Source organism: Falco rusticolus, chromosome Z, assembly GCF_015220075.1.
Source record: "Falco rusticolus isolate bFalRus1 chromosome Z, bFalRus1.pri, whole genome shotgun sequence".
NCBI lineage: Eukaryota > Metazoa > Chordata > Aves > Falconiformes > Falconidae > Falco > Falco rusticolus.
The window spans coordinates 44140568-44161706 of NC_051210.1; the positions used below are offsets into that span (position 1 = coordinate 44140568).

General features: G+C 39.6%; 1 pseudogene; it reads left to right on the forward strand.

Annotated features, from left to right (window-relative positions):
- The first annotated feature begins 4539 nt into the window (after window positions 1–4539).
- Window positions 4540–21139, forward strand: part of LOC119140968 — an 87059-nt pseudogene continuing 70459 nt past the window's right edge.

A 21139-nucleotide genomic window follows, 5' to 3' on the forward strand; every position in this document is an offset into this window, starting at 1 on the left:
AGCTCCTTTATTCCTGCACACCATCAGCCCTTGTAATACTAAACATTAGTAAATCTTAACAACAGAGGCACATGTGGAATTACTCAGGAAAATTATCCTATGTGGTCAAAACTTTATGATTTAAGAGAAGAGTCTTAAGTCTCCACTTACACATACAATAATCTGAAAATTCCTTTGCTTCCTCATTTGCTCACCTTCTTTAAATTTTTTTTTATTTCTCTCATGAGATAAGGAACACCAGCAGTTTTATCTTACTCCCATAATTTTTTGTTTGTTTGCAGTGTTCAGATAGTGGGTAACTTTACACTGCAAAGATGAGGTTAACTCATCATGCAACTGAATTAGCAAATTTTGGCTATGATAAGTCTCAGACATCTGTTAGAAAGAAACCTGAGCTGCTGCTGTCGTTTGTTTTCGAAGTATTCCTACTGCAAGGCCCAGTTTTGCCTTTTGAGAACTAGACTGGTTTGAGATTCTTATCCAATTAACTGTTCACTTTCTAAGTGCTACTTTAATCCAGGCATTTCTGTTGAAGGGTAAGGGTGTATTAAATAATGTGTACTTGGAAGGTGGATGAATCTGGGATATTTTATACTGCACCAGTATTTGGGGTCATTGAACCTGTCACACTCGTTTGGGCCAGTACCAAAGTTTCTCTGAGTCTGTTCCTTTTAAGGAGTGCAAGCTACTGTGATTACTGAGCAATGACACACACAAAGTACACAGAGCAGCAAAGGAAAAAAGTCAGTTGCAGTGAAACTTTATCACTGTGTAAAATAACAAAACAAACAGAAACTAAACCACCCACCTTAAAGAGAAAACCACACATAATTGTTAGTGCAAAACTGAGTTTATTATAATCTCCCAATTTTGAAATATGCATAACATTTGGGGTCTGTTTCTCTGAATCTCTGCATCCTACATAGCTGTTTACTCCTAAAAAATGTGGATATAAACCACTACCAAATAAAAATCCTGTATCCATTTTTCATGGCTTAAATTGACGATGCTCTACAAAGGCCCAGAAAAAAGCAGGTTTCCCAATCTTTCATTATGTCTTGAGTAAATGACAGCAGGATTTCCAACTACCACTGCTCTGGCTCATAGTAGATAATATATTCTTCGCTAGAAAGTTAAGAAAAAGTGTATACATACTGTAGGAGTAAAACTGAAACATTATTGGTATCAAATATTCTGCCTTGAAGTTCTCTCTCCATATCAATACCCCAAAAGCCACTCTGAGCCATCAAAAAAACCCACTTTTAAAACCAGCAAAACTGAAGTTAATTCCCTCATTGAATCTACAGTGATACATTTTTGCTCATGTTTTTTCTAAAGCATGATCTGGCTCACTTCTACTCATTACCTTTTTCTATTCAGCCAACTACTTCCATGTAAAGCACGTAACAAAATACAAGGTTATGAAACACCAAAAAGGTCCTTCTACTGTAGCTGTTCTCCAGGTTCCGACCTCTACCCAGAATCACAATACCCACTCTCCTCCTGGTTGTCACTGAGCACTGTTTCTTGGTCTTTTTAGCTGGTACCCTGCTGATCTGAAGATGATGTGCACTCTTAAGAAAGTATAACAACAACAACTTTGTCAGCAGAACAGAGCAGTGTATGATTTTGACAGTCTTTGCTCTTGAGGAATAACCATGTACAATAGCTGTTTCATGATTTTGTTACAAGATATCACTGAAAATTACTTCTGACCATCCTCCATGAGTTCAAACACAACTGCCACCCAACTTAAAAAAACAGGAGTGATTTGAAACTTTTCCCCACTGCATACAAGCACAGCTTTTTCAGCTACTTTTAGAGCAATATGGGCATGTCAGACAATCAGATGTTTGAGTTCTAAGCATTATTACATCACCAGATTTTTAAAAGTCTCAAACCTACCTTCAGCAAAACATACAATTTGTTTTTTAGCCGAGGGCAGAATTTTCAGCACTGATGTTTATTTATATTGTAACCAGCTCTCAAGAAAAACTGTTCTGACACCAACCTTTTATATACATGTTAGTTTTTGGCAGCCTTCTCGAAGTTATTAGCATGTCTGCATCTGTGGGGGCAGGCCTGTTTAGTTACCGGTGTATCAGCCAAAGGACTGAGTTAAAGGATGTTAATAACTGGTCTAGAAAATACTGCTAAACCTCAGTGTTCTGCACAGACTCTTGGAGTGCAACTTTTAATAAAGCCTAGATGCTGCTATGGACAAAAGTGGCTGTCAGGTACTCTGAGTGGCTGTGTTCCCCCTCAGCTGCACCAAGAGAGATGTAGCAGCACTTTGGGATAAACAAAGCCTTCAGGAACTCAGAAGAAAATTTTGCTAGTCTTGTAATCTGCACAATTCCATAACTTAGCTACATGCTTATGCAAGAAAACAAGTAGGCTGAAAAAAATAGCACCAGTGATTGAAAGAAAGCTTAAGCATATTACATAAATGTTAGTTTCAGGAATAAATTGCCCAAAGGATTTCCTACATTATACTAATTTGTTCTTAGGTGAAGAAATAGGTGAAACAGTGTAATATGTTGGGAAGAGTTCTTCAGCCTGTTAATTAATTTACAGGTAGGGAACTCCATGGTCACTGAGTAATTGTTTAGAACTTGACTGTATTATGGCACAAAACCCCCGTCCTCTAGAAGCCTAACCCTGCTAGACGTAAGAGATGGGAATCTGTGTAGCTTCCCTTTTCCTCTCCCTTCCTTTGGCTGTTGCATCATAATGCTTTTTTGTTGTTGTTGAAGAATCACTGATGAGGGAATTGGGTCTCTACTCCATTGAAAAAGGAATTTTTATTGATGCTGATGTGCTTCTGTGGAACCATGGAGGAAAACCTCATATAATACAATTCTGAAAACTCTTCTGTAGATGCTTATTTTTGCTTTTGAATAATGCTTATAAAGGTAAAAGACATACAGTATTTATACATATATACATATACAAAAGAACAAATTATGGCTTTGAATTTTTTTCCTCGGAAAGCCAACCCTAATGTGGGAACAGAAATATGATGTGAATTTCCAAATTTATTAGCGTAGTGGGAATTTTACTGCTGTGTACACCTTTCTATAGTTCAACAAAAAAACCCTGATTCTAACACTTATCTCAAACTGTATGTACTGGTCGTCAAATACTATCAGACAAGGCAAATATTTACTTGCACTAACAATGAATAACATTATTCAAAGAACAGCCACATTTGTATGGAACTCCAGGATCAGCAGACTCAGAGGATCTGACTTCTTTAAAAACTGTCTGCATTCTATCTTAGGTCAGGAAAGTATTCTAAAAAATTACTATCACTAAAAAGTACAAAAATATTTAGCTTTCAAATGATGAAGCATCTGCTTTATAATCCATTAGTCTTATATATTTAATTGGTAAAGGTGGAGACAACTGTTTTCCACAGATCTAGAAATATTAAACTTTGATTTTAAAAAATATTTTACATTAATAGTATAAATACATGCAACTGCCTACAGGGAAGAAACCAACAAACCGACCAATTAATGTTTGTTTAAACAAATATTTCCTCATCTTCCCATTTTCTAATGGTTTCTCCTATCATCATTTCATAAACTTTGAGACAAAAGCCTGTTGCTTGTTATTAAATGCATTCAAAACTCTGCATATTCAAAAGTTCAAGTACCATTTCAAAGTTTGTTTTCTTTAGAATAGGATGGAGGATGACAAAGTAAAGTATCAAACTCCAAGGAAACTTTGAACACAATCACAGAGAAAGCAAAGCTGAGAAAAAGAATCAATAGTTTAATTTTTAGTGCAACCACAGTGGTACTATAAACCTGAGGATCTATCTCTTCTGCTCCCCATCCCCCCCCCCCCAAAAAAAAAAAACCCCACAAAAAACCAACAACCAGAAAAAAAGGTTTTGTACACCTGAAGTATCCTTGAAAAGAGATTGTAAAATCAAGTGCTGATTTTGCAGAGACCTTCAGTCGTTAGGAGGTCATAAATACCATATTCTCCACTGTTTGCAAACTTGTAAATGAGTCTCAGACGCTGGGACATGGAGTATGAGCTAGTGTTACATTAGCAGGCGTGTCCTGAAAAAACAGCTATGGAGATGAATCTGCAGAGGGAGAGAGGAAGGGGCTGAACTGGAAAGAGTCCTGAAGCCATGGGTTCTCTAGCTTGAAGGAGTTCTCACCTCGACCACCCTCAGCATAGAGTTATACCCATCATTACAGCACAAGTGACTATGTAGATCTTCAGCACTACTGTAATCAAGCAGTCTGCTTGAAGTTCCATGTCCTCAAAGGAGATGGTAGTAATTGTTCCATAGTAAGTCTTTTCTATATCAAGGAGTAGCAAACATGCCTTTTGTAATAACACTGCTAAATGCTACGTACCCGTACTGCTGCAGACCTTGAACTACCTGTAGGCAGAAGCAAAGCGACCACTGCCTTACCATGAGACAGGGTAGGCTCCCAGGACATCGACAGGGCACCTGAAACAGCCTTGTGTTAATGCCTCCCTGCTGCTCTGAGGTGTTCGTCTTCCTACTACATGCATGGCTTAGACGTGAACGATCTTCCAAGATCGCATTCCTTACAAAACACAAACCCAGTAAGTTAAATGCTAGATCCAGCTATGTAACCAAGAAGTGAAATACCGCTAATTCCAAAAAACCTGCAAAATGACGACCAGCTGACACCACAGGCAGGCGCGTTCCCGGCCTTTCACAGCTCCCATCGGTGTTGAAAGGCAAAGACGTTAGAGGGGGAAAGCAAGCCCCTGGTACGGGGTTTTACAATACCAACTACTCAGGTCGCCCCTCTGCCCTCCGGCGGCCTCGGGGGCGGGCAAGAGCAGGGCGCAGGTGCGCTGCCCGCCCGCCCGCTGCCCTTCCGGCAGCCCCCCGCCCCCCGGCAGCCCCCCGCCCCCCGGCAGCCCCCCGCCCGCCGCACAAGGCGGCGCGCCCCGCAGGCAGCCGAAGCCCCGCGGTGGCCGCCAGCCTCCCCTTCCCCCCCGGCCTCCTGGCTTTCGCCAGCGGGTGCATGAAGTTTTGCTTTTTGGTGGTTGTGGGGTTTCTGTTGGTTTCAGTTTGGGTTTTTTTGTTTTGTTTTGTTTTTATTATTATGGGCCTTTTGTGTGTGTATGAGGGCATTTTGCTTTGGTTCTAAGTAACCGGCTCCCTTGCTCCCCCCCCCGCCCCGCCCAAGGCCTACGGAGCGCCGTTGCCTGCAGGCTGTCCCCCTCCGCCCGCGCAAAGCTTCCGGCGTTGCGGGAGGGGGATCGTTCCCGCCCCGCTGGGGCCGCGGCCCGGCCGCGCCTGCCGTCGTTAACCGGCGGGAGGAGGCGGCACCTGCTCGTCCCGGCCGGCGGCGGGGGGGAGGAGGCAGCCCCTCGCCGCGGCGTGGTGCTGCTGCGGACGGCTCCCCTTCGCTCCTCTCCGGCGTCGGAAGCCGGGGGCACCGGTGGCCAAGGACGGCTGCCGCCGCCTCTGCGCTGAGGAGAAGGAGTCGCAGCGCATCATCGCGGAGATGGAGCGGCAGCTGCGCCGGGCCGGGCGGGACGCCCGCCGGGAGCTGCCGCTGTCGGGTGAGTGGTGGCTGCCGCCGCCCGCCTCGGCCCGGCGCCCGCCCCGCAGCGGGGAGGCACCTCGTCCCGGCGGGGGTCTGCTGGCTTGAAGCGGCCCTGCCCATGCTGGCAGCGGTTCCTCGGAAGGCTCAGCCGGCCCTTCCGTGCGGCGGGGTTGGGCTGGCAGGCTCTCGCAGCCCTCTGCGAGCGGGGTCGCTGCCCGGGTGCTTTTCTTTCGAGGGAAACCAAGTGCTACCCAGACGTGCGCAGGCACTGTGAGGCGGCCGTGGTGGCAGGTGCGGTGACGCCGTTAAGGCAGGGTGAGTGACAGGTAACCGCAAGCTCAGGAGACGGTGCTTGCACGCCTTACCGTGACGCGTGGCCGGCCCCGTGGCCGGGCGGCACGGCGGCTCCGGCACCGGGCGGGGGCCTCCCGTGGCGGGGCGCCCCGGCCTGCCTGGTCCTGCCCACCGGGCGTCTCCTCGGGGCGCCCCTTCAGGGGCGTCGGGCCCTACACCAGCCACCTGACGCTCGCAACGAGTGCTCCTTCACCGGTGGTAGCTCAGCTTGGCGGCGGTGTCGGCCAGCAGGTGAAGGTGACAGCTTTAAGCCTTTCTACCTGTCGCTGCTCCGCGCAGATACCGAACACACCGCTACGACAGCGTCCTGCTGGTCTGGTGCTGGCGGGGCCGGGGGGGGAGCTTCAGCCCACAGCAGCAGCTGGAAGACAACACAGAACCTGAAACCATCCGGTACGAAATGGTGAACTAAGGTGAAGCAGCCTCAGTCTAGGAGAGTTGTTTCTGTGGCGGCTGTTTGGGCACCAGCAGCTCGGTGCAGAAGCTCTTGGGTGTCAAAGCTCCCAGTGCAGCAGCAGCTGCTCTTGGCTGTAAGGGTGCAGTGAGCCGGTGGGCTGGCGGTACCGTGTGCTGGTGCTGACGCTGCCGGGCCGGAGGCTCTGCCACATCTCTGCTGCGGATGGGTCGAGACTTGGCAGCTTGCGTAAGGTACATCACTAAATAACCAACCAGGCTTCAAACTGGTGTTTAGGAAGTGTTTAGGAAGTGTTTCCTTCCTAAGTGTTTAGGAAGACTGAACAAAACTGTGGATCAGGAACTGGGTTTAAATGGACTGTTCCAAATGTGGAATTGCAAAATCATTTTAAGACAAAACTGATTTTTTTAGAAACTGAAACCCCAAAATATTGACTCCCCCTCAGTGCTGTCTGTCTGGCTTGCCGTTGCCTTTGCCCCTTGTATAGAGAACTGTGGAGGACTGGTGCAAGTCTAAACTGATACCGGTTGGACTTTGGATTTTGCAGTGTAAATTCGTAAGAAACAAGTATTGCCTTTTAAAAAGTACTCTACTGCAGTGTTTCTTGTGTGCTGCTGATGGCTTGAAAGACTGTGAAGTACTTTCTATTGCAATTTGCTTTTCTTCAGGATAATGCTCCACCTTTATGCGATTTAAATGTTAGAATGTTTACTGTTCTCACATTCTCCTCTGCTTTTGGGATGTCCCATGCTTTGCAATGTTGCTTAGGTTTCACTGAAAACACTGCAGGTGTCTTTATATTCATTCAGTGTTTTTATCAGGAAAATAGGAGCATAAGAACGATTCAGTTTGATTGGAAAAACAGAACTAACAAAAAACCTGCTAGAAACCAAAACACTGACGTTATCACTCTGTTAGTATTTTTTCTTACTAATGATTGTACAACACATCTTCTCCAGCTATATGCAGCAGTGCACAGCAGATTATTGTGTCGTACACAATTGAAATAATTCTTTTCTTGGACAGGTTGGCTGTTTGAACATAAAGCATAATACACAAATAATACTTATAGTTTGTGGTCAAGGATAATTTTATAGGTTTCTGAACAAGAAATAGCAGATTCTTGGTGTGATTTTAGTAAAAGATACAAGAAAGTAAATGATAGAACCTAGTAGGCAAATCATAAGGTGCTGCTGCATCTGGAAACTGGATTTGTATACCTTACTATCAAAGATGAGATGGAATTTTTAACTGAGGGTGGTGTCCTTAGGTAATGGCTGCATTCCTGTGAACAGCTTGGCCAACACTGTTGAGTCATGGTGGGGAAACCCCATGGATGACCAGCTCAGAGAGGCTTGGTTCTAGATTTCTCCAACCCTTGAGTTACTTAGATGAAAGCATTTTTCATAGCTATCTCAAAGGAAAGTTTTTGGCTAATGTAAGACTTAGATTTGATGGAGAAATTAGAATGAAATCCCATGTCCCTATTAGCCATGAAGCAAATGAGGCTATTGGTTTATTTTGAGTGGCAGATTTGTCCATTACTTCCAATGTTTGAGTCCAAGTTTAAAATTTTAAGCAATTGTAATGTTAATAACTTGAAAGGCCAAAATTAAGTTTGACTGCAGTCTGTATTCATCTGCTGGTTTGTGTTGCACCATAGTCAGCTTCTCCTTTAAAAGGTACTTTTATTTGCTTGCTTTACTGCAAAACCATCATGGAAAAACTCAGGTGGGGCAATACTATTAATCATAATTAATAGTATTAATCACAAAAAGACGGCAAATCTGTTGAAGAAGCAGTATGCTTTCAAAGAAGGGACTTTTCAAAAGCACTCATTTGTGGCAGTACTCATGGGTCTTGAGGGAATACCAAGCCTTTTCTGAAACTAGCGGTTGCAGTAGAGAAACTAAAAACTTTGTTCTGAACTAGGTGGGACATAATCACTATATGTAAGAAGCATAACTTGTTTATGGTATTAAGATACTTTCTTGAATATGGATGTAACCATGTATGTCCAGATATTGCAAATATATTTCAGAAAGTGTAATTTGAAGTGTGTAGTTCTGTTCAATGTAAAGTGAAAGTAAATCTTCTTGTCTGGCAAATTTAGCAGTTCCTGTAGTCTTTTACATGATAGGAAAAGAGGTGGTTAGGCTGGATTGCTATCCATCCAGCATTTTTTGTCCTCAAAAAAAGAGATCTTAAGAAATGATGCAAGAATGGCAGAAACATGACTTCTTTCTGTAGCCTGTACTCTCAGCTTCCAACGGCTTCTGAGCTTCTTGAGCCGCATGGGGGTTTGAGTTTTCAGCAGCTTTCAGTGGATTTCTCTTCCATGCATTTACCCAGCATCCTTCTGCCATCCACAGCATTTTGTGGCTGGCAGGAGATGGTCAGCTTACCAGTGTTCTGCATCAAAAACCATATCATTGGTTTTCAGTTGACCTATTCCTCTTATTTAAAACCTCTTAATATTTGTTTTGAAGGAGACAGCAGACTGTCATGCTTATTCATTCATCCCCATGCCTCTTTTGGTGTTACAGAACCATTATATCTGTCTTCAGCCATCTGTTTGCTAGGTTGAAGCAAGTGATTTCTTTTTCTTCAGTGTGCCTATACCAATGCATAGGAGTGGTGTGCTCATAAAGGGGAGTACAATATATTTTGAAATCTTGGTTCTTCTTGAGAAATACATGGGGAAATGGCTAGCTGTTTTTCGTCTTAAACATCAATTTTCATTCTTACCTTTGAATATCTGTCTCTAGTTGCTTTTCTTTTTTGCTTTTGGCTCTTTATTTTTTTTCGTTTTAATGTCTTCCCCCACCTCCCAATGCACGCACAATGCATTAGGGTTTCCCTCTTGACAGTGGTTGCAGACTTTGAATGGAGCTTGGATTACTCCATAGTACTGAGACCTTTTGCTGAGTGGATCACATTGCAGGCATTATAGGTTCCTAAAGAAAGACCCCATTAAAAACTCTTAAAGAAAAAGAATTTGTTGCTGAGAGAAGCAGGTATTTTTTTAACAAAACCAAACCAAAATAAATATAATGGCTAAGAGGACTAATGTATTCTTTTCCTGGTAGCTTAATAGAAGATATAATAATTTATTAATAAATACTTAAATGATGATTGTGAATAAAACTTCAGTGTAAAATCTCTAAGCACGGGGAACATAATGCCACTTATGAACACACACAAGCATCAAACTGTGAACTGTGGAGGTAAGCTCAGGTGATCCTGCTGAAGGCCCAGTGAGGCCATCTCAAGCAGATTTTCTTCCAGCCTGCATCATTATAATAGCCAGGTGTGGAGAGGGTTATGTTGGGCAGGCAGAATCAGTTCTCTGTGATAAGCCATCAGACAGAACAGCTGCTCTTTCTAGGGCTTGCATAGTGTGGAGAGGTGCATTTGGAGGCCATAATGCACAGCAGTTTTAAGAAATGATGTAAAGATGATAGACTGGCAATACATTGACTCCTGATTGGAAGTAGGGAGATCTCAAGCCAAACAAGATTATGATAGATTTCAGTGAAGTAAGATTACGCTTTTGATAGACATGCTGTCATAAGCCTTTATTTTCATTTAAGCACCTGGAAAAGTTTACATTGGTCGTTATCACATGTGGGTTGTCTATGAACCACTTTTTTTCTTTCTTTCTAATTTCAGACCATGCTGGATAGTGGTCTGAAATGTGTGACAATCCTTCTGTGGGATCTGTGTTCCCAGTTATGCCAAAAAAGAATGAGTTTCTAAATGTATTCAGCTACAATCTAGTATGAAACAGCCCAGTTTTACATTTTCACTTAGTCGGGTGTGTGGACAGAAGCGCTGTATTGAACCAGAAACTTCCACACAGATGAAGCGCTTTCTGGCGTTTGTTGTAGCAGCAAGGCATATCTTGGGACCTTTTGTTTCCTTACATTTCTACAGGAAGCACAAATTAATCTCTCTAAGAATAGGAAAGTTCTAGATGTGTCAGCACCATTAATTTTTTCAATGGCACTGGGCAGGCTGATATTCATGGATGTGGTAAAATACAATTTATAATTTCTGAGTAGCGGCATAGAAGTAAGAAACCTGTCTGTGATGAAATGGAGATGAATTGGCACAAGTCAGAAAGATGTGGAGAAAGAAAATACATCCATATAAGTCCAGTGATGGTAGAGTACATCTTACCAAAGTCCTTAGTAGATCTGTTCGTGTTAATCCAAACCAGCAGGCTGCATAATGTAATCTGAAATAAACATTTTAGGGTTTAGTATTGGCTTGAAGAGGCAAGACTGAGCACCTAGAGTGAATAGGACTTTTTTTTTCTCAGCACACTAATGGCTTTGAGTGTTGGTTTGTCAGTTTTCTGCTGTAGCTCTCACTGGGTTGTAATTACTAGAAGCCTTTTACTCTTCCATTTTAAATGCGGGTTTTATGCATTGTTTTTATTTACTGTTGATAACCAGATTTATCTGTGGTGAATGGAAGACTGATGAAAACCATAAGAGCTGAGACAGAGCTGAGTTAATCAGTGAGCATGACTGTACCTGAACCCATGTGAGTACTGGAGGGCATGATCAAGGCATCTCAGCCTGTGCAGCTGCATACTGCACTGCAAATAGACATGGAAAAACTGCTGCTGTGCCTCAGCACTGTTAATTCGCAGTAATGGCTCTTGGTTTTGTTTCCTGGGTTATGTGTGCTAGAAGAGTCCTTATATCCTAAATCATGAGGGCATATCTGATAGTGATTGCTTGTTTTTCTACAGCTTTCTTCCTCCAAGCTGTCTGCTTGCCTTTGTCAGACATTTTTACTATACCTTTACTATACAACCTTGGGTTGGCTTCTGTGAACAGATTTTATAAAAAAAACATGGAATCCCTCTGCTTGGCAACCTGGTAATTTTTTTTTTTCTTTCCCATCTATTTCAAAATTATTACCAAGAAGAAATAGTGTAAAACTAATCTGACTTGAGTAGGTACAAAAAGAGGAGGCTGTCTTAGTCTGAGGAATAATATTTTGACGTGAATGTACTTAATTCTTGTTCATTTTGCTTTGGTAGTTTGCTACTCAGGATTCCCAATTTACTCTAGAGAAAACTGATGCAATGAACAAGTCCTGGTTATGCCTTTAGAATCTGATTGTGTACTAAGGTTTCTAAGACTAAATGAGGTAATCCATTTCTTTAGAAGCTAATCTGAGCAAATACTTGATACAAATAAATTTCGGTGCCTGCAAGCTTCATCATGATGGGCAGTTCTAGAATACTTACAAACTGTTTGGAATGTGCATGGTTGACTGGCATCAGGAAGTCCAGAGATAATGTAAGCATATGTAAGAACATCTCCATCACTGTAAAAATACATCTTCATTCTTAATTATTTCTAAATCACATTACAGATAGTTGGAGCAAGGTAGCATCCTTTTATAAATTAGAAAAACAAAATGTGTTTAATATTGAGAACCTGATTTTGCAGGGCTGAAGGTAGACTGGTCCCTAAATGAACATGCCAGGTGGCAAAAGCAAGCATTTATAGCAACTAACTGAAACCTTTGCTCAGATTTTTCCCATCAGTATGTGTGCCAAGACAGTAATTTTAGTTGAACCGGATTTTATTTCTGAGACAGGTACGTTGAAGCTATCAAACAACAATTCATGAATTCCCCTTGTGTACTTCTTAATTAAAACAGCTTTTCAGCTCTTCAAATAGAACAGTTTACATCTTTCTCATGATATTATCATTACGAAATTTTAAGTATTTTAAGGATTATATTAAGGTAACATTCCTTTCTTTGGAAGTTCAGCAAAATGATCATTAAATGCCAGTGCTTTGTGCCAAAAACATTTTTTTTGTCTTCACTGGGTATTAATTGAAAATGCCAGTTATCTTCCAACCCTATTATGCTTGAGATAATTTAATATTGTGTTTCTAGTTGATGCCATCATTACCAAAACATAAAAACAATTATTTTTTTTAGATGTTGAAAGGGATAGCAGTTACTAGACAACTAGTAGCAGTTGTTGTAGGATAAAACAAGCACAATGTTTTGAGGAGGGAAAGGATCATACAGCTTTGTTGTTGGTTTTGTATTACTTGGTATACAAAACCCCTGAAGCAGTACTTTGGGAGGGGAGAAATCAGCAGCGAAGAGATGAGGACACGATCTGTTGAGAATGTTTGCTATCTGTAAAGTCCCAAAAAGGTAACGCACTGAAAGGACTAAAGTGGCTTCCCTGCAGTTCTTCTATAAAGAGACATCTTACTGTCGAGCCTTTTGGCTTTTTGGTGTGCTGTCATTCTCCAAGATGGCTAATATTCATTCTTCGTGTTCCTTGAAGAAAGCAACAATACAGAATAAGGGAGAAAATGCAATTGGTTTTCTTTTTGTGGCTGCTATCATAAAGGAAGATTTTTTTTTTTTTCATTTCATCACATCTTTGTTTCCAAAGGAAATAATAGTGTAACAGGCAAGGCAAAATTAGAATTTTCTGTTGTTTTGTTTTGTTTTGTTTTTACTTAAAAGGAGGATTAGTGACTGGTATAATGTAATCATCTTTACCATTTTGAAAGAGAAGGAATGAAAGACTGAACAAGTACATTTTTATGATAATGTTATTAAATCTTCTGGAAACTGCTAAGTAATTCTTGTTAGGATTGCCTTCAGATTACTTTCTGTTACTGTATTTGCTTTGTTGTTCTTTGTATGAGTTACTTTGCCTAATACTAGTGGAAAGAAGTAAATTGAGTAGTGTATCTTTTTGCTGTGAAACCTGGATCTCTAAGGGCTGCTGTAGCTTAAAATTAGAGTTTAGGATTCCACAGCTCCCCTGTTATGCATGAACACCACGTACTGTGGTTCTTAGTACATGGCACTAAGCTAACATAAATGAATGGGGGAGGTTATGCATTTCAGTCTGTGATTTTGAAGTACTGAGGAACTACAACTTAAAATCACAGCCTGACTCTTGATTGAATTTCTCTCTGAGCAGCAGTGATGACAGATAACTACTAAACAATTTCACCCAAGTACATTCATGTTTTTGATCAGTAAATTAGTTTAGCCTGTAGCCTGTGAATTAAAGGGCTCTGAAGAAATATTTCATTTATTTGCTTAGCAAATGAAAAAAAGTATGAAAAATTAGGTCATACTGATAACTTTTATCACTGAAATTTCCATTATTTATCATATTTAATTGCTGAAACTTAGCAGTAGCTTACAAACTTTTTGGTTATATATTTTAAATTTTGTGTAAATGCTTTTTTGTAATTGCTGTGTTTTACTATGTTTTGCCTCACATCTCTTGTATGATTTTATAGAAGTAACTTTATTTGCAGTATTTCTTTAAAGAGTAAGCTAACTTTTCAGTACCCTAACAGCGTGGGTTTCTGCTTTTGCCCTTTTCCACTTCTGAGATACATTGTTGATGTTTTGCTGTTGACTGGATTTCTTTGGTTCCTTCTTAAATGCTCTCAGGAATCTGCATTTTTCTGAAATACAGTGTCTTAGAAGTCTTCCATTACTTTCTATGGAAAACAGTTTGCAATATCCATGCTAAAAGTACTGTAAGGTATTGTTGAAAAAGGAATGTGCCAACATTTGGTAGCCTGTTACGGAAAAAACTGTAAAATTTGAGTTTATTTACAGCAGAATCATAGAACGATACCGCAATTTCTTAGATGTTCCAGTTTCTACTGTTGCATAGTTAACCCACAGTGATAACTGCAGCATAGGAAACATGGAAAATATTTTTCTATCACTTCTATTTGCAAATTTTTCACTGATACATGGGTTGAAAACAGAGTACAGAGAGGGATCATTTTCAAGTTAAAACATACAAGTATTACCAAAAGTAATGTGAAAAAATGTTAAAAAATAAAGATATAATTATGTAGTTTTTCCCAGTCTGTGCTTACCACAGCAATCTTTATGTTTCATATATGTTAAAGTTAGGGGGGTTCATCTGAAAGGTAAGGAAAAAGGTAATGTATTTTATTGATATTGTATTTTATTATTATTTATAATAATTTATAAAATACATTATCAATTTATTGAAATTGATGATGTGTTTCATTATCTTGTTTCTTTTAATTTTGTTTTGGGAAATTTAAATTTGAGATCTCTTTAAATCAGGTAGTACACATTAAGTATACATGTTCTTAAACAAAACTTAAAGGCCAACTTACTTCATTAGCTGAGATTTTCCTTCTGCTTTCTCAAATGTCCTTTTAGAAAGATGTCCTTTTCCATTTCATTGAATAGTTTCTGTTTTGTACATTTCTTCTAATATTCATACCCTTCTAATAGACTCATCCTATGAAATAACACAGGATGTTTAACTTTCTCTAGGTAAGAGTTCTGAGCTGTAAATGGGAAAATAATCTGTGCCTGAAAATAAATTGCTACTTTTTTTTTTTTTTTTCCCTTATGGCTGAAGAGAGTAAGTTTTGCTGTCTGAATGTAGGATCTTCTGCTTGTAGTAGTAGTGACTGTACATGTATTTTAAATTAATTTAATTTATTTCAAATATATTTATGCTAATTCTGTTCAACCTGCAATTTTATCAGCCCAAGCCCATGGGTATGGAAAAAATTGTAATAGGAATGAAGTTCTGTGGCTTTGGTAGGAATCAGTTCCTTCTGTGTGAAAACACATTCTGTGTGTTTCATTTCACCGCAGGCAAAAATGGTGTTGAATTATAATGTGGGAGATGATGCTGTCTATCATATTGGATATTCACTTATTTCTAGGCTTTCAGGCACTGACGCTCTTTCTGCAGGCAGAACTTTTGGCATGTAATATGGGATTCTCTCTTGAAAACTATTGTCTCCATGTGATTAGGATTATAGGATGTTTTCTACAGCAGTAGCACAGGTAAGTAGATCTTTGCAACAGCTTTTGTGGACAGTGATACCACTGTTGTTTTATGATTATTTTCTTTCATCATTATGGAATTTCAATATGTTTACGTTAGGAAACTTAGAGGATTATGTTTTGAAACAGTATTCCATCTTTCTAAAAGAAAATTCAGTGTGCTTGTAATGAATGCTAAATATAAGTTAATAAAACTTCGTTAAAGTTCAGGAATACATTGAAGTATTTCATCATTTAAGTTCTGTTGGGTTCCTCAGTAGTAATTAATGCTCCTCAGTACTGAAATAACCATTTCTACTATGAAACTATTAATTTAATGATGACACCTTCTTCTCTCTTAATGTTGAGCTAGAGCTGAAATAGTTTATTGGATATACTTTCATTTGATATCTCCAAACTGAAGATATTCCATGGAAGAAAAAATTCTTGTAAAATAATGCTTAAATAAAAAGGAAGAACGAGTTCTAGAGGTATTACATACCTGTAATCTTTTGTGGTTCCATGTTAGTCCCAGGTCTCTGTAGTTAGTTTCTTTTAAATGTGATTACTTTTCCTAGCGCTTGTACTTGTGCCCATCTTCTCCTGAAAAAGCATTAGAACTTTATGCAGAGCATTTTGGAAATATCTGTAGTTAGCCGCTGGTTGGGAATTGCATGGAACACTAACTAAAAAGCAAAACACTTTAAGTAAATAAAAATGAGTCACAAAATAAACCTTTTTTTATGTTACAAGTAAATACTTTTTGGATCTAAATATTTCCAAGGTAATAGTGCCAGGAGGTAATCCAAAATCATGTAATTGAAAAAGCAAGTAAGTTCCCAACCTGATATGTTTTCTTTGGTAGGAAAGGCCAAACAATTCATTCTAGCCCTTAGGACATAGCCATTTCACAATTCGTAGCTTAATGTTTGAAATGAAAATGTGTTTTATATAAAAACTTGGCATTCATTGCCCAGGCAGGAAGCTTTTGTGTTTAACTTTGGCTTATTGTTACTTTACAATCAGAAAGCCATGTGTAAGCCTCTGTTTCTTCGGAGGTAGCACCTTCTGTGACACCGTGCTATGTAACCTCTGAGTAGAAGCTGGTATCTCTTACTTGACAGATATATGGGGTCCTATTTTCCAGCTGAAATTCTTAAATGCTAGCGCAATGAATGTCAAGACAAGGAGCTTGCAAACCTATGTTTTGGAGGCGTTCCTGCCAGTCTTACAGTGCTGAGTTGCCAGACCTTTACTCTGCATGTGTATTAGTGTGCTGTAGGTTTTCCTTTTTTTTTCTTTTTTGTTTCGTTTTGTTTTGTTTTCCCTCCTAGTCATAAAGCAGTGTGAAAACTGAGTAGCTGAAAGCAAAGTTATTTCACTGGAAGTTTTCACTGGTTATTAAGCTTTTATTTCGCTTTGGTATCTTTTGTAGTGTCAAGCCTTTTAAGTTCTTCCCCATGTAACTCTCTTTACTCACGAGTTCTTGCAATCTGCATGAATACAGTCATCTCCCAGCACAACTGTATCGGCAGGTTGCTGTAAAAATACTCGAAAAATCCAGTTTTTGCCAAGAGAAAGAAGAAAGGGAGCAAACACGTTGCTTAGAATTATGAGCTGACCTGAGCAGTCGGAGCTGACTGGCAGTCTGTTCCCAAGATTAAATTGGTCACAATTTCCCATGCAAAAGAACTGGGGACCTGTGAAATCTCAAGGTGGCTGTTCATTTAGGGTAGAGCTGCTTTACCATCCCGTTACTGCATGAGACAGAGAGATCTCTTCTTGTTTTGAAATTTTTTACATGCTGAAACTCCCAATACGTGAGGTAAAGCCAGTCCTAACAGATTTAGGAGCATGTCTTCAGTATAATGCCAGTAGGCTTAATGAAACTTAAGGGAATGTAGATGTTCGGGTGATGTAAGAGCTTTTTTTACTTCAAGGTATGTGGTGTTTTTTTTTAAATAAACTGAATCATTAATGGGTATGTTTTTAAAGAGCAGCAGTTCCTTGCAAAATGTTTTTTCATTTTAACATAAAATAGTCTGTTACAGTACTTGGTACAAAGTATGCTATTCAGTACTTTTAAACTTAATGCAGCAGATATTTCTTTTCATGAGATGTTCTCACCTCTGTAAAAACAGAAAACTTTAGTTTCGATTTTGAAGTTGATTTACACTATTGTGTCTTGATTATATTCTTGTTTTTCATCAATGCACTCTTCAACAATATTTAATTTGGTAATCCCTCACACTTCAAATCCTGCAGTTCTCATCAGCTAATTGTTTTCAACATGTAGATGCTTGAAAATCCCAGCTTAAATGCTGGGAAAGATAAGGGATCTTTTGGGGACTGCATGTTGTTCAAGTTTTTTTATTTGGCTATGTGGAGAAACAGCTGGTGCTCTGTGAAATGCAAACTAAACAGGGGAACCTGCTTAGTACTTGCACTCTTATTCCAAATCATGTATGTAAAATTTCGTAGTTTTGATCTTGTATCTGATGTAGAAGTACACTCATGAAATACAAAGTAGTATTTCTAGTGTATAGAGAATTGACGGAAGTGTGATGATAATGGCAAGGGAATGGTGATACAGTTTTTGAATTATGACCTGTGAAACCAGATGAGGTAGGGAGATTGTGTATTGATACTGTTAGCATACGTAAAGCATATATACATGCATAAAGAACATGTAGTAGTCTAGTTGCAGAGGTCTAATATTTTGCTGCTGTGAAACAGATTAGGACGCTGTATATCTCTTACTACCTTCTGGGGAAAATGCTGTGTGTATGACCAAGTATACTGTTGTGTGAGTCTATTGTTTTAATTATTACTTTATGGAAGAGCCACTGTGAGCTTTTTTGGAGCTCAAAAAAAGAGCTATTTTGGAGCTCAGTATCTTTCTGCTAGTAACGTTTACTGTAATCAGGCTGTGGTTTTGATCATTGGATGGTTTTCATTGGGGCCAGTCTCAAGGAGATCAGTAAGCAAATTTTATCCTAACTGCATGATTTGTGTAGGTACTTACTAGTATCCGTTAAAGCGGCTGAATGGCTTTCACTGTGCTGAGTATGCTTTGGACATAAGAGTGCAATCCCTAACTAGTATCTGTTTTACCTAATAATTTACCGTTCCTAGGAGTAATTGTGGGGCTGTATGCTGGAATAAAGTACATATTTTATCACTTTTTCCTTTGTAAAACCATCTAGGAGTTATCTGTGTTCACATGTGCGATTCAGAAAGATGTGTGGAGATACTTTTTCATGCTCATGTATTACAACTGTTTCATTCAAGAATTGTTTTTCAGTGTCAAAAAGACCTTTGATAACAGTAGAAGTATTCTCAGAAAATCTGTGAAGGCTTCTTTGATTAGATGAAATAATTGTAACTCAGTTTACTTAGAAGCTACACAAACCCCCTGACTTAGACTTCAGTATTAGTATGATTTTTCACAAAACAATTTTACTTGACTGCCTTTTTGAACTGGCTGCACCTTTTTGGTGGGCCACCCATTAAACTATTTCTGCTTCCCTGGCAAATAACTGCAGAAGTAATCTCTACCAAATTCATCTTGTCTCTTTAAGTTGTTTGGCTATTTATGTGTTACTTCTGAGAGTGGAGTAGGGTTTTATAGTTGTTTCTTAAGGGTTCTACATAATGTATATTGAAAAGGTTAGCTATAGTCTTGTTATATGTAACTATAATGGACTGTATGGATCTGGAGGCTATATTTGTCTTGACTGCAAAACATAACCTCTAGATCTGAGTGGTAGTAATTTCCTTAGGAGGATTAAGACTCTGCATTTCAAGAACACTGGTTTATTCTCTTTTTGTCTCTTTGATAAGGTCCATCCAGCTGTGCTCAGTTTAATACAGCAGCCACAGGAATACCAACCAGGTTAATAGGTTGGCATATGTTTATATTCTCTGCAGGCCAGGGTATAAAAGATAATTCTTACTATAAGAATATTATTATACTCTTTTTGGGGGGGAGGAGTTAGGGGGCTTTTGCCCTTTGAGTTCAAATGTTAATAACAACTGTTTTGTTTTCAGGTTACTGCAGTTTTGATTAAGCTTATGACCCCAAATCCCATTGAGTTTTTTTGCCAGTTTACATGGATGCATATTATTATATTTCAAATAGATTTATATTAATGTAATGTCATGTTACTGGATACAGTCACCTTCTTAAATCCACTTAAGAAATTTTTGATAGTTACTTCTGATACTTAGAAACTTTTAAGAAGTATTTCAGCCTCCTGAGTGCCCCTGATAAAGAGTTCCCTTTCATAATATATCTGTATTTCTTGGCTAAGGTGTGAGTTTGCACAACACCCTCTATCTCAGTATTAATCTTGGTATTTGCATAATGAATACAAGAGTTCTGTGAGGGCTTTGAGCTGTTAAAATTTAAGTTTAAGAAAGGTTCAGTACCAGTTCAGCTGGTTTTTGGCCACTGCTTTGATTTTTCACATTAAACTCTCATTCTACTTCTCAGTTAAGCCCTGCAAGATCCTGGCTTCTTTGAGGTTTGGCAATGGTTGTAGGTTCAAAGCCTAAGTCTGAACTTAAAAATTTGACCCTAAAACACATTGGATAACTGTGTGTTTGGTGTTAGAAGCTGCGGAGAACAGTGTAAATATAAGGGACACTTCAGCCTGAAGGAAGGATCAGGAGTGTACAAGCTCTCTATAATTCGACACTTCAATTTCATGATCAGACTTGCCATTATGACAGTACCTGTTGGGATGCAGATCTAAATTGGTCTGTGAAATGGTGAGGGAAATTATGGTCGTAAGTGATTGCAGATGGTTGGACAGGCATGCACTAGCATGTGGCTCTAGCTCCTTAGAGGATCCAGAGTCATTGTTGAGGAAATGCCATAGCAAATGATGGTAGATAATGTCAGATCCACTGCAAAAGCTCTGGTTTTGATACCTGCATGCCCACAGGGTCTCACAGGGATTCCATGGCCTTACTTAGTACCAATGAGTGATACTTTCTCTGGATCTGATCTGCCGCAGTACTGTATTGGGACCTGGTTCATTAAGTGCAGTGATATGGTCCTCTGCGGCTGGGAAAGTATTTGGTCTCAAACCAGAGATTTTGGAGGTAGAGATGGGAGGTTGGAGAATCATGTTACTTAGAGTGAAATTTTATTTTTTTAACAGCTCACTGGAAACAGCAAAACTCGGAAAGATAGAGTTTTCACCAGCCTAAATTAATTGACCTTTTCTTTCCCTTGCTATGCCATATAATTTTAGTAAGGCGTAGGTCTGGGTTCAGACAGTTCTCCTAGGTAACCTCACAGAAACAAAGGCATGATAAAAGAAAGCACTTGTATATGTACAATAGTGTGTTGTGTGCATGCGTATGCATACACACACCCCCCTCAAACAATGGGTGCTGTTCTTGGTAGTTTCTCACTTTAAAGCTGTATATTTAGATCCAAAGTGATTAACTTCAGCAGTGTCCTACAATTGCAAGAATTGGTTGGACAGCTTGCTTGTGTATAGCATTGAAACCACAAATAGGCATGGTCTGCTTTTGTGTGTTCTGATGCCAAAACTTGAACTGCAGTAAGGAGGTTACTAGGTTTCTTGAGTGGAAGCAACCTCAGCTCTGGAAGTCATGCCTGTGTAGCATCTGACTGGTAAGGTTATTAGTTGAGGCTTGGTGGCATTCAAAAATGACTCTGCTACTTCTAAATACGGGGTACTAAGTCAACTCTGTTCCGGTGTGTGCACTTGCTGTGTGGAGCCTCTGCTATCCTGGTATATTCAGGTTCTGTTACCTGTAGCAGCAAGAACTTGCCTACTGAAGAAATGGGATTCTTTAAAACACCTATGAATAGATTAAGGGACTGCTACAGATCAAATAGCAAAAGAGTACCATAATCTACTTTTCTTGGCTATGTAAAAATAACTTGGGAATAATTGACCTATATTTCTTGACCCTTGTAAACAAC